The sequence below is a fragment of the Hypanus sabinus genome, chromosome 4, assembly GCF_030144855.1.
Source record: "Hypanus sabinus isolate sHypSab1 chromosome 4, sHypSab1.hap1, whole genome shotgun sequence".
In the NCBI taxonomy this organism is placed as follows: Eukaryota; Metazoa; Chordata; class Chondrichthyes; order Myliobatiformes; family Dasyatidae; genus Hypanus; species Hypanus sabinus.
Window position 1 is genome coordinate 42,615,733 of NC_082709.1, and position 12,325 is coordinate 42,628,057.

Genomic DNA, 12,325 nt, shown 5'->3' on the forward strand with positions numbered 1-12,325 from the left:
GGAAGATCAATGGCACAGGCAGAGTAAGTATCAAGATGGAGGAGTCAAAGAGGTGGAAAACCCAGGGGAAAATTCCCTTCCTCCCACCCTCCAGGAAACTGTGAGCAGCACTATCTGACATTCCACAGCTCTGAGAGATGAAGGGTGCAGAACAATCAGAGCCAGAGAACAGAAGAGGAATAGAGACTGATCTCCCCACAGTGACACCATCAGGATGGCCACAAGGGACCCATACCCTGGGGGAAGCCATTCCCATTACCTGAGCCCAGAAACAGTGAAGCAGTCCACAGAGGCAGTGGGTATGGATTCAGTCTGATTGACAAAGGGTTGTATTTACGAGCCCTGAAATCAAAAACTTATGGAAACAAAACTGGTTTCCTTAAATATGTGCAGTGTGAAGTGCACCATGCACTATATGGATGTCTTCTAATACCGGACCAAGGTCAAGGTGGATGTGACTTTTCTACAAGGCTGTCACACCTCCGCAACTATCAGAGGTGTGCACAATGGTGGTACCAGCAACTATCTATATGGTCAGTGGGAAGATGTTAGCTGTGCATCTGGCCTGGGGATTCTGCTACAGGGAGTCAACTCCTCAGTCAAGCACTGTTACATTCCACTCTGGCTAACCACTCTGGTCTCGCCTATGTCCTCTAGCAGCTGCCACTGATCCTGGTGCCATCCCCACTAGTCATTGTGACTAGTGACTTCAACTGCGTCATTTACGCAGCTGGAGTATCCAGCAGCGTGGACGGGAGACTGGAGAGCACCTGCAGACTCCTGATGGGCACAATTACAGATGCAGTGTTGTATGACGCCTGCAGGTGGAGCACTATCACAACACACTTGGACTAGACTGAGCTGATCAGTACAGTCCCAGACACAACTTCCTCTTTGTGTCAAATGCAGTGCAGCAGTGCTCCTCTCCGACCACTGCCTTTTTAGAGCCTTCCTTCACCTACAGGAGCACCAAAGGCAGACAGGGGAACAGGGAAGTTGAACATAAAGCTGCTGACACCAGAGAACATTGAGAAACTCGAGAGGAATTGGACAGGTTGGAGAAACAGGAAGCCCCTCTTTGTCTCTCTGATTCACTGGAGGGAGGTGACTAAGACAACGTGAGGAGGTTAGAGTCATAGAGTCCTAGAAAAGTACAGCACAGGAACATGCCCTTTGGCCTATCAAGTCAGAGCCGAACCATTAATCTGCCGCCTCTCATCAGAGCTGTCCATACCCCTACCATCCATTTACCCATCCAAACTTCTCATAGACGTTGAAATTCAGCTCACGTGCACCATGCATGCGAATAGCTTGTTCCACACTCTCACCACTCTCTGAGTGAAGAGGTTTCCCCTCATGTTTCTCTTAAACTTTTCATCATTCACCTTAACTCATGACCCCTAGTTGTAGTCCCACCCAACCTCAGTGGAAAAAGCTTGCTTGCATTTACTCTGTCTATACCCTTCATAATTCTGTATACCTCTATCAAGTTTCCCCTCAATCTTCTACGTACCAAGCAATAAAGTCCTAGCCTATTAAATCTTCCCTTATAACTCAGGTCCTCCAGTTCCAGCAAAATCCTTGTAAATTTTCTCTATATTCTTTCAACCTTTCTTACATCTTTCCTGTAGGTAGATGACCCAAACTGCATACAATACTCCAAATTAGGCCTCGCCAATATCTTATACAACTTATACAATATCTTATTCTTTTGATGTTCTTGATCCTCAAAAGTATTTATAAAGCAAGGCAGAGACAGAAGCAGTTGCACCAACTCCAGGCAGACTTGCAGCAACTTCTCCTTCTACAGTTGAAGGAGAGGAGGATGTGGGAGAGGAACTCTGAAAGGTGAAGGGTCGGCAAGAGGTGCTCTTTGCCTCTGAATCCTCCAGGATCACTTTCAAATTCAGAGTCTGATTCAAGGAGCAGGATGAGACATGCTCACACTTCCTCTTTCAAAATGTTCACAGGGGGAGCTTGATTACTCCCAGCCTGAAGGAAGAGGACAGCTCTGTAACGTTCTCACAGACAGATATTGAGGATCATGCCTGTTTGCACAACACAAAGACCACAGACAGCACAAACTCCCAGAGATTTGTTGCACCTAACTGATCAATTACCAATTTCTTTGCAGTTTAACAGTTAATTATATGTTTATATTTTAAATAGCCTTTATATGCATAACAGTTTAATATGCCTCTACGGGTTGTACAAAGTATAATTCTGGAAAGCTCTGGAGTTTGAATTGTGCCCAATCAATGAACGGGAGAAGGCAGGGGATTGAGCTTGAGAGGGAAATGGATCAGCCATGATGAAATGGCAAAACAGACTTGATGGGCCAAATGGCCTAATTCTGTTCCTATATCTTATGGTTTTATGGAAGCTCTGCATTAAGTGACTAGTATTCTCTATTTGGTTAACTTTTGACTCCAATATTGAATAAGTATTTTCTAACTGGATTATTATTATTTATGGAATTTTCTTATCTTTTGGGTATAAAAATAATTGTTTTATACTAAGCATGATCTTCAGATTCTCTTCAAGTAGTAAAACTCCCCATCACTGTTCTCTTGCTGTTCTCTTTGTTCTATCAATTCCTACTGAAATGATCATTAAGCAGGAAGTTTTATGCCTCATTCCTGACTTCTAAAAGAACCTTGGATTTAAACACCAGAATCCAACAGCTTCCATCCTCTATCATGAGGGTATGAGATGATATCAAGTAGGAGAGTCTGGAGGAGCTAACTGGCTCCCCCCATTCCATCAGCTTGAACAAAACTCCCAGAAGCAAGGGCTTACCAGCAGAATTGCACTCAGCTCTGTGCGATTGGATAAGTGTGTAACACTGTGCTTCGGGATGGTAGCAGGTCGAACTCCAGAAGTAAAGTCATCATTACCCTAATCGACATGCAGAAGACCAAGGGGGAGAATTGGAGACACATTTCTCTCTTGAATTTGGAATATAACATCCTATCCAAGGTCATTGCCAACCATGTCAGGCCTGCTCTAGGAAAAGTTATCCATCTGGACCATATCTGCACTCTATCTTGCAGGGAAATCTCTGACAACCATACACTGCTCAGAGATACCATTGCCTAGTTGCAAATAGAGGGGTGGATGTCTGCCTGGTCAGCTTGGACCAGGAGAAGGCTATTCAAAAGGATATCCCACATGTACGTGATGAATATGCTCTCCAAAATGTGTTTGGTGGAAAGAATCAGAAATTGGATCCAACTGCTCTACACAGATATTAGTAATGTTATTCAAATTAATGGGTCAGAAACTGTTAATTTACCCATTCTGGAAGGCTTGTGCCCACTCCTCTGTCTTGTTTATGTTTTGCATTAAACTCTTTGCCAAATCCATGAGGAAGGACAAGGGTTAAGAGAGGTTGATATTGCCAAACAGTAAACTTCCCTGTACATGGACGATGTCACCATCTTCTGCTTGTATCCACGGTTAGTTTGCAGACTGATCAGCATCTGTAACCAGATTGACTTGGCATCTGGGGTCAGAATCAACCACAGTAAGATCAAGGTCATACTCTTCAACAATTAGCCCAAATAATCCAAAGCCCCCCTGCTGACTACCTGAAGATGCTGGGGATCTGGTTTAGAGGGGATGAGGCTGGTAACAAGGATTGGTTGGAGTGGATTGGGAAGGTCAAACAAAAATTGGGTCTGTGGAAATGGAGTTCCTTGTTACTGGGAAGAATTTGGTCAGCAAGTGTGATAAGCTCTCAAGGCTCCTATATTTAGTGCAGGTGTGACTTCTCCCCCAGTCCTCTGCCTTGGTAATCACCTGACGTATCTTCCATTTTATCTGGGGGTCCAAGATCAAGTGAGTCTGATGAGATCACGATGCACAAGTTCGCCGAGAATGGGGGCAAAAATGTACACAACATTGGCACATCCTGACGACCAACTTCATGTATGGCTGCACTAAGTTATCTGTAGATGCAACATACACAGATACCGAGTGTCATGACCTGCTGAGGTTCTACCTGTCCTTGGTGTTGTGGAGAACAGGTCTAGCCCCATTACTGCATAGTGTACCAGATGTTTCCGCACTACCTGCCTTTTGTGGAAGAATTCTTCCAAGTAAACACCTTTGACGAAAAGTCCATTAGGTAGCAGTCAGCACAGAATGTCCTGCATACACTGCAGGAGAGGGACTCTATGCACTTATGGGTTTGTTCCCTAAGCAAAGGGTCAAAAGCATGTCTCATTGCAAAAACTCATCAACAAACACCAAAACCTCATTTGGCTGGTAGTAAGAGGTACCTTCCTAGTCACAACACATGCTGGCCTCAGGACAGGTGTGCTAAGGAAGAGATAGTGACCCACCTCTTTGCTGACTGTAGGTTAGCTAAGAAGACAAGGAGAAGGGTGCAAGTGTCTGTGTCCCATTCATTCCCAGCAGCTGAATAACTCTCTGATCTATGGCTGTTCCCAGGGTCATATACTGAGAAAGACATCAAGTGCTACAGGAAGTCCTTCAGCTCAGTAAAAGACGCCCATCGATTTGCCTGTCAATCTTCCAACTGGCATATTCCAAGCTGTAGGAGTAAATGCTGAGAGATACACAAACTCAATCCAGCCAAGGCTAAGGCACTGTTGGGGAGGACCACAGACATTATCACACACAGAGGGGCTGAGATGGGTGGAGAAACCCCTCAAACAATGCAAGGGTATGTCACCCCTGCGGGCCACATGAGTGGTTATGGAGCTAAGTTACTTTTTTTTAAAATTACTTCTACTGAATGTAGTGACAATGAATGTAAAAGTTTTGAATTATTTCCTCCTTTGCATATATTTTTATGAATAAAGTCTAATTTGAAATTACGTGATTAATAAGTTCGTGGCCTAAGTTAGAAGGAGTCAATTTTCGAAAACCTATTTTTCCTACAGTGGTTGTGGAGCATACGGATCCCTTCCTTGTAGAAGTCGGCATCTTGGACCTCCAGAAGTTTGTGGTCTGAGGTAGAAGAAGATCAGTTATTAACTTCAAACTTTCTTTCTACATTTTCACTCAACAATTTGAACTGCATAAGCATGTAACAAGAGCTGTATAACTCATCTCCTTCTACCTTAGGCCACAAACTTAACAATCACCCCTGCTGTGGACCACTTCTACAAAGAAGGGATCTGTATGCTCCACGACCGCTGGTCTAAGTGTGTACATCTAGGAGGGGACTACGTTGAAAAATAAATGTGCTAGGTTTTCTAAAATTGACTCCTTCTACCTTAGGCCACGAACTTATCAAAACAATAACCAGAATGTCAGCTGCACGATATCTTATAAACAATGTGGCTACAAGAGCAATTCTGAAGCTGGGTGAGTAAAACAGCTTCTAATCCTAATTTTCTTACATTATATTGACGACTGCATCGGCGCTGCTTCCTGCACACATGCTGAGCTCGTCGACTTCATTAACTTCGCCTCCAACTTTCACCCCGCCCTCAAATTCACCTGGTGTATTTCCGACACCTCCCTCCCCTTCCTAGATCTTTCTGTTTCTATCTCTGGAGACAGCCTATCCACCGATGTCTACTACAAACCTACTAACTCCCACAGCTACCTAGACTATTCCTCCCCCCACCCTGTCTCCTGCAAAAATGCTATCCCTTTCTCTCAATTCCTCCGCCTCCGCCACAACTGCTCTCAGGATGAGGCCTTTCATTCTAGGACAAAGGAGATGTCTTCCTTTTTTAAAGAAAGCAACACCATCTGGAAAGGAGGGACCACTGAACAGAATTGGAAAAACCTGCAGAGGTTTGCAAATTCAGCCAGCTCCATCATGGGCACTAGCCTCCCCGGTGCTGAGGACGCCTTCAAAAGGCGATGCTTCAAAAAGGCGGCATGCATCATTAAAGACTTCCATCACTCAGAATATGCCCATTTCTTATTACTACCATCAGGAAGAAAGTAGAGGAGCCTGAAGACACACACGCAGCATTTTAGGAACAACATCTTCCCCTCTGCCATCAGACCCATGAACACTAACTGAATATTTTTGTTCTCTTTTTGCACCACTTTTTTATTTTATAAATGATTTTTACAACATATGTCAATGATATTAAACCTGATTCTGGTCCTATACTGTAGCAACAGAAAGTACTTTCTATAAAATGCATTGTAATTACTCGTTACTTTGACAACATCTCTCAATGCCATAACCTTGACTACCAAGAAGGACAAGAGCTTCAGCTGCAAAAGAACACCACAACTTTCAGGTTCTCCTCAGACTGCATAATCAATGGTTTACTGTTCATTCAAGTTCAAAAGCTGCACCCCTACTCAACAGCACTGAAGGACTCCAGTGGTTTAAGAAAGTAGCTCAGCATATTAGGACAAGAAATATTATAACTTGCCAGCATAGGGCATGACTTCAGGAATGAAGGACGTCCATTCATAACAGATATGCGGAGAAATTATCATGTGGATAGTCAGAGGCTTTCTCCCAGGGCTGAAATGGCTAGCACGAGAGGGTATCATTTTAAGGTACTTGGAAATAGGTACAGAGGAGATGTCAGGGGTAAGTTTTTTACCCAGAGAGTGGTGAGTGTGTGGAATGGGCTGCTGGCAGCAGTGGTGGAGGAGGAAACAATAGAGTCTTTTAAGAGGCTCCTGAATAGGTACATGGAGCTTAGTAAAATAGAGGGCTATGGGTAACCCTAGGTAGTCCTAAGGCAAGGACATGTTTGGCACAGCTTTGTGGGCTGAAGGGCCTGTATTGTGCTGTAGGTTTTCTATGTTTCTAAATTACTTTAGTCAGAGGTTGGTAAATCTTTGGAATTTGATGCCACAAGCGGCTGTGGAGGCCAAGTCATTGGGTGAATTTTGGGTGCATTTAAGGCAGAGGTAGATAGATTTTTGGTTAGCCAGGGCATCGAAGGGTATGGGGAAAAGGCAGCGGAGTGGGGATGATTGAATGGCGGAGCAAAGTCAATGGGCCGAATGGCCTACTTCTGTTCCTATATCTTATGGTCTTATGGTCCTATAGACCACCACATATAACTGAAAAATGAAGCAAGGGTTTGGTTCTTGTTGCATTACAGCAACTTCACTGAATTCTCTTTTGTCAAATCAAATATAGTGACATTGGATTGCCCCTTGTCATCAAAGGAAAGAAGCTACACACATGCCCTCTCTCAAAGAACCATCACTTAAAGAATAACAGATATAAACAACTGATTTGGCATGTAAAATAAATCACAGGCCCAAGCCAACTCTACATTTGTTAGCTTTTTTCCTGTTAATGACATTTCTTTTTTTTATAACAAAGTATTTTTTCCTTCACACCTGTTTCTTGCTGAAGTTATTTTTTGAGTATTATAATTTCATGCATTGATAACTGCCAGGATTATGAATTTTTCCTGTTTCTTCTAAGGACTTCATCCACCCATTATAGTTTCCTTAATCTCCAATTCAACCCTTCTATTAAATTTGCCTTCCACCCAAACATTTCACATGCCTTGGTTTTGCCTGCATCTATCATTACCTTATGATTATACCTGTCCCCCATTCTGTCCACGTCATGCTGTCTCGCAACAACTAATCACGTTCTATTATCTTGCTCGTTGACATTGTAATTCTATTATCAAGTGCTTATTCTCCTTTACAGAGCCCCCTTCTGAATTATGTTAATTAAATTTGACCTAATTACATTGGATGTCAAAGCATGGACGAACCAGTTCTAAATTCCATATGGTAGCAAACTTACTACAGGATCTTTCCAGGTTACAGTTGACCTGATTTATGGAAAGCTGACTTCTGCAAATTTCCTCCTCCGTCTGTTTTAAAAACTCCAAGACTGGAAAGATAATTACAAAGAAATACAAATGAGTAGAGCACCAATAAATACTACAAAGAAGCCTACGGCAGGAAGCAGGGTCCATCACACACGTTCTATCATGTTACAGTGTCACAGCGTGGTTACCAGCCACATTCACTTTTAATTGCACTGCAGTAATGATTGGAAAGCGGCAAAGTGGCAGCATGATTGTTGGACATCCTTCTGAGCATAAGGAGACTGATTTACAGCAGTAAGTGAATATAATTAAGAAATATAAAGGAGGCCAAATACTTACTCCCATCTCATGCAAGCTTGGGCTTGCTTCCTCAACTGTGATTAAGTTTCTGAAGAGCAGAGAATGTATAAAGAAACCATGAAAGTTTCACCACCATTAAAATCAAACATGATAACAAAGCAGCTGTCAGGCGCTGTCTGTGAGATGGGAGAGTAGCTTGCTTTGTGGATCAAAGATTGGAATCAAAATCAGGTTTAATATCACAGACATGCATTGTGAAAGTTGTTTTGTGGCAGCAGTACAAGACATAAAAAATTACTATAAAATACAATTAAAAAATAGTGCCAAAGAGAAAAGCAAGGTAATATTTAAAGGTGTGTACCAGTTAGCCTAATGGTGATTTAAGCTAAAGCTATAAGTCTTCAAAGATTTGATAGGGAAGCCCGGAGATCCTAATGCCAAATTCACGATCTGTCATGATGGAGTTAAAGTTCGTGCTGTTGTCATAACGTGAAATGTATTGTAACAAGCGGGATTGTTTTCATGTGTTTTAAAAAATAATCAAAGAAAGTTGTTATACAGCATGGCAAATGTTTAATGTCAATAAGACAGGATGTTTCTCAAAAGAAAAAGAGTTCTAAACAGAACAGGTCTTTACAAAGAGGGAAAAAAAGAATGGCAGATTTTAACATCGCAGAAGACCAGTTCATGCTTTTGCTTGGGGCTAATGCAGGTTGAGATACAGACCAAAACCATTATTCGTGTATTATTCAGAAAACCCCTGAGCACTTAGGTGCATAATTAAGGCAATACTTCCAGTTTATTTCCATGCAAACACAAAGGCATGGATCATTTTCGTAATTTTCAAGGATTGGTTCATGAATTACTTTATCCGTGGGACAAGGGCATCCCACTCAAGATGATGATGGCCATGCCACACATCTGGATGATTTTCACACCAACTGTAATGTCTCTTCCACCTAATATAACTTGTGGACCAGGGAATCACTGCAAATTTTAAAGCATGCTATCTTCACAGGACTTTTGCTCAAATACTGGATACCACAGGAAGAGACCATGAAAAGATTTTACATGATATTTGGAGATCTTACATTTCCAAAGCTAGAGAAAACATGGATAAGGCCTGGGCAGAGTTTACTGAAATATCTTTGAATTGTGTATGGATAAAGCTGTACCCCTATTCAAACATGTTTGAAGGTTTCCAGAAAGATCAAGCTTCTGAGGAGGTGTGAGCTTCAATACCAACGAGCTTGTAATGGCATTACATGTGACTGTATGGACAATGACACCTTTGAAGAAAATGGACATGGACATCAAGGTGGACATCTCACCAATCTTGAATGTAAATAGAGAAAAGAACAAGACACTGACCTGTTATGGAGAGAGATATGAAGAGAAGGAAAAGGCCACTCTCCAGTCATTACTTGACAGTGTCATGGTCCAGTCTGTGAAGTCTGCTCTCCAGCTCACGGTCCGGTCCATTGATCCTTATTCTAGGATTTCTGGTTTTCCCCAGTTTCGTTGAGGCACCCGATTCTCGTTTCAGGATGGCACATAATAACCTCTGCAAACCAGATTGGCTGCTAGACTGTTCGCTCTCTCCCCCCCCCCCTCTTCTGAATCCCTGGCAGTTACTTCAGCACTAATCTTCGTCTGTTACCTTCAGCTGCTACCTTGCCTGCAACCTCGCCTGTATCACCATCAAGGTCAACTGCTGGAGTGCGCCAGGAGCCTTGCCACGCCAAGATAAGGAACTATCTATTGTTGAATTTGGAACTGTCTCTTTGTGTCACCGTGTTTAGTGTCTGTGTCACAGAAGAGTCCTGGCCCTGTGTCATTTTCCCGAGGAGGGGTCCTGACCCTGTATAAAGCCCTGGCCCTAAGTCCTGTTACCAAGGAGGGGTCCTGGCTCTGTGTACCAGTGCTCAAGTCCAAGGCTCTGTGCTCCTGTGTTCCAAGACCTAGTCCAGGTGCTGTGTTCCAGCCCTGTCCAAGTCTGAGCTTTGTGTCCTCATCCAGTTCTTGTGCCTCACGCAGTCCAGGAGTACCTTGCCCAGTCCTGTGCTGGAGATACCTCTTCCTGTGCCTGAGTCCCTCGTCCAGTCCAAGCCTAGTCTGAGAACCTCGTCCAGTCCCAGTCAAGGCTTCGTATTCTCAGTACTATCTAGTGTCTAGTCTGTTCCTAGTCCCGAGTCCTCTCCTGGATCCGGGTTCCGAGCCTGAGTCAAGACCCATGTTCCAGGTCCCTGTCCAGTCTCTGGCTCAGAGTCCTAGTCCATGCTCCTTGTTCCAAGTTCCACACCTGGGTCCTGTGTTCCTTGTCCTATTCCTAGTACTTCAGTGTCTGTGCCTTGCATTTGGGTCTGCTACCATCTCCCCCTTATGACAGATAGGCTTGTAAGAAAAAAGTGAAGGGCCAGTGGATTTCAAATCCCCAACTCTCTCTGTACCTCACAGATTAGCTACTGTATTCCCTTTATTCAACACCATTAACATTTGACTGCTCACAGTCTCCACTGGCATTTGGAAGTGAATGCTTTGCTAGCCTCACAAATAATATTCAAGGCTTCTGTCATACTCATTAGCAGCTGGATTTAGCATATGACCTGTTATCTATTGGTAGTGTTTGGATGAACATAAAAGGAATCCTATGAAATGAAAGAATTGCAGGAAGCATATGCAGTGATGAAAGATGGGCATAGAAAACAGACATATCTGATTTCCTTAACAAGTCACCAAGACTGGTTTTTTGAATCCATTCCATTAGAAAATAAGAATTGGGCTGTGTGGATTTCTAAAGCCATTTGCTTGTGAAGGAGGGTAAATATTTCCCAAAGATGGTAACATTAAGATGGTCTGATCCTGAGCATTCATATTACCGGTAGTCAGTATTTATTCAGGTTTGTCAATTATTTCAAAATAATCCAAGTGCGTGTATAATACTAAAATTAATTTTAAAACACCATTCTAATATAACAAATACACAGTTGGTTTACTGTGATAGAATATTCAGTGCTGCTAAATATTATATAAAGTCACTAATGAATTTGCATGATGTTGATATTCTGCTATAGCAAGTCAGTATTTAATTTAAGAGACAGAAGAACATCTGTTTGCTAGGTTTTAAAATAATTATGTCTTGAGTCCTTACTTCAATTTTGGAATTTAAGCTAGCTTAAATTTTATCAAATCTCACTTTGGCTCAACTCATAATCTGTTTTATTAATTAACTAGTTATAATTTAAATAGAGCTGCAGTTGTTTTTATGCTGATAACGCTTATTCAGCTGACGCAATTTCCATTCTATTCCTTAAGGAGGGTGGGATTGTGATAGACTTAACCGAAGGCTTAGAATAATAAACAAAAATAGATGCCAATGTGACAGGATGCCAGTCTGTGATAGGTGGATCTACGTGTATCTTTCAGTTCCAAGCCTGCCTTTGAACTCCCACAGCTTTGCATTGCTGGATGAGATCTGTTCGTTGCCAGTTGGTGTCTCATAGGAAATGTCATTAGTTCCAACCACAACCCAGTAAATGACACCTTCAGATACTTTGTGCCTACAATTTTATTTCAGGCCCTTAAAGCTGGTGTAAAAGGAAGTGTTAAGAATGGTGGTGGGAAGGAGGTGGGAATCTGTTAAAAAAATTAGTGGAGAGTCTGTGTGTGAGGAACCACTGAGAGAGCTGAGCAGTTTCTGACTCCAATTCATGTACTGTTAATTAAGCCCTAAATGAGAAAACAACCCAAAGGAGCCAATCCTTTTCATTCAGTTATCATCAATACCATCTTCCTTTATTTCAGCACTGATATTGCTCATCCTGCTGGATCTCTTCCTAATGAGGCCACAGATCCAAGGAAACGCAGATGATTAACGTCTTTCTGGCACCAGTGTCATCCCTATGAATCTGAGGTTCAACCATTTTAAAATAATTATACTTCAGCATTTCTTTTCAAAGGGCAGAATGCAGAAGTGCAGTGGCTAAATTACTGGGCTAGTATCCAAAATCCTGAATCATTGGTCCAGACGCGCAAGTGGGAATTACAACTTGGCAGCTGTGCAAATTAAACTTAATTGAATAAATATGGATTTTTAAAATGTAGAATCAGTAATGGTGGGTATGAAACTATCAGATTGTTATAAATGTAACCTTCAAGGAGAGAGATCTTCAACCCACATCTAGAGTTATAATCCATGACGAATATGGAAGAATCTTGTGCACTTCTCTGTCAGCAGTTTTTTTTTAACCCAATGAAGTCATGGTCAGGGC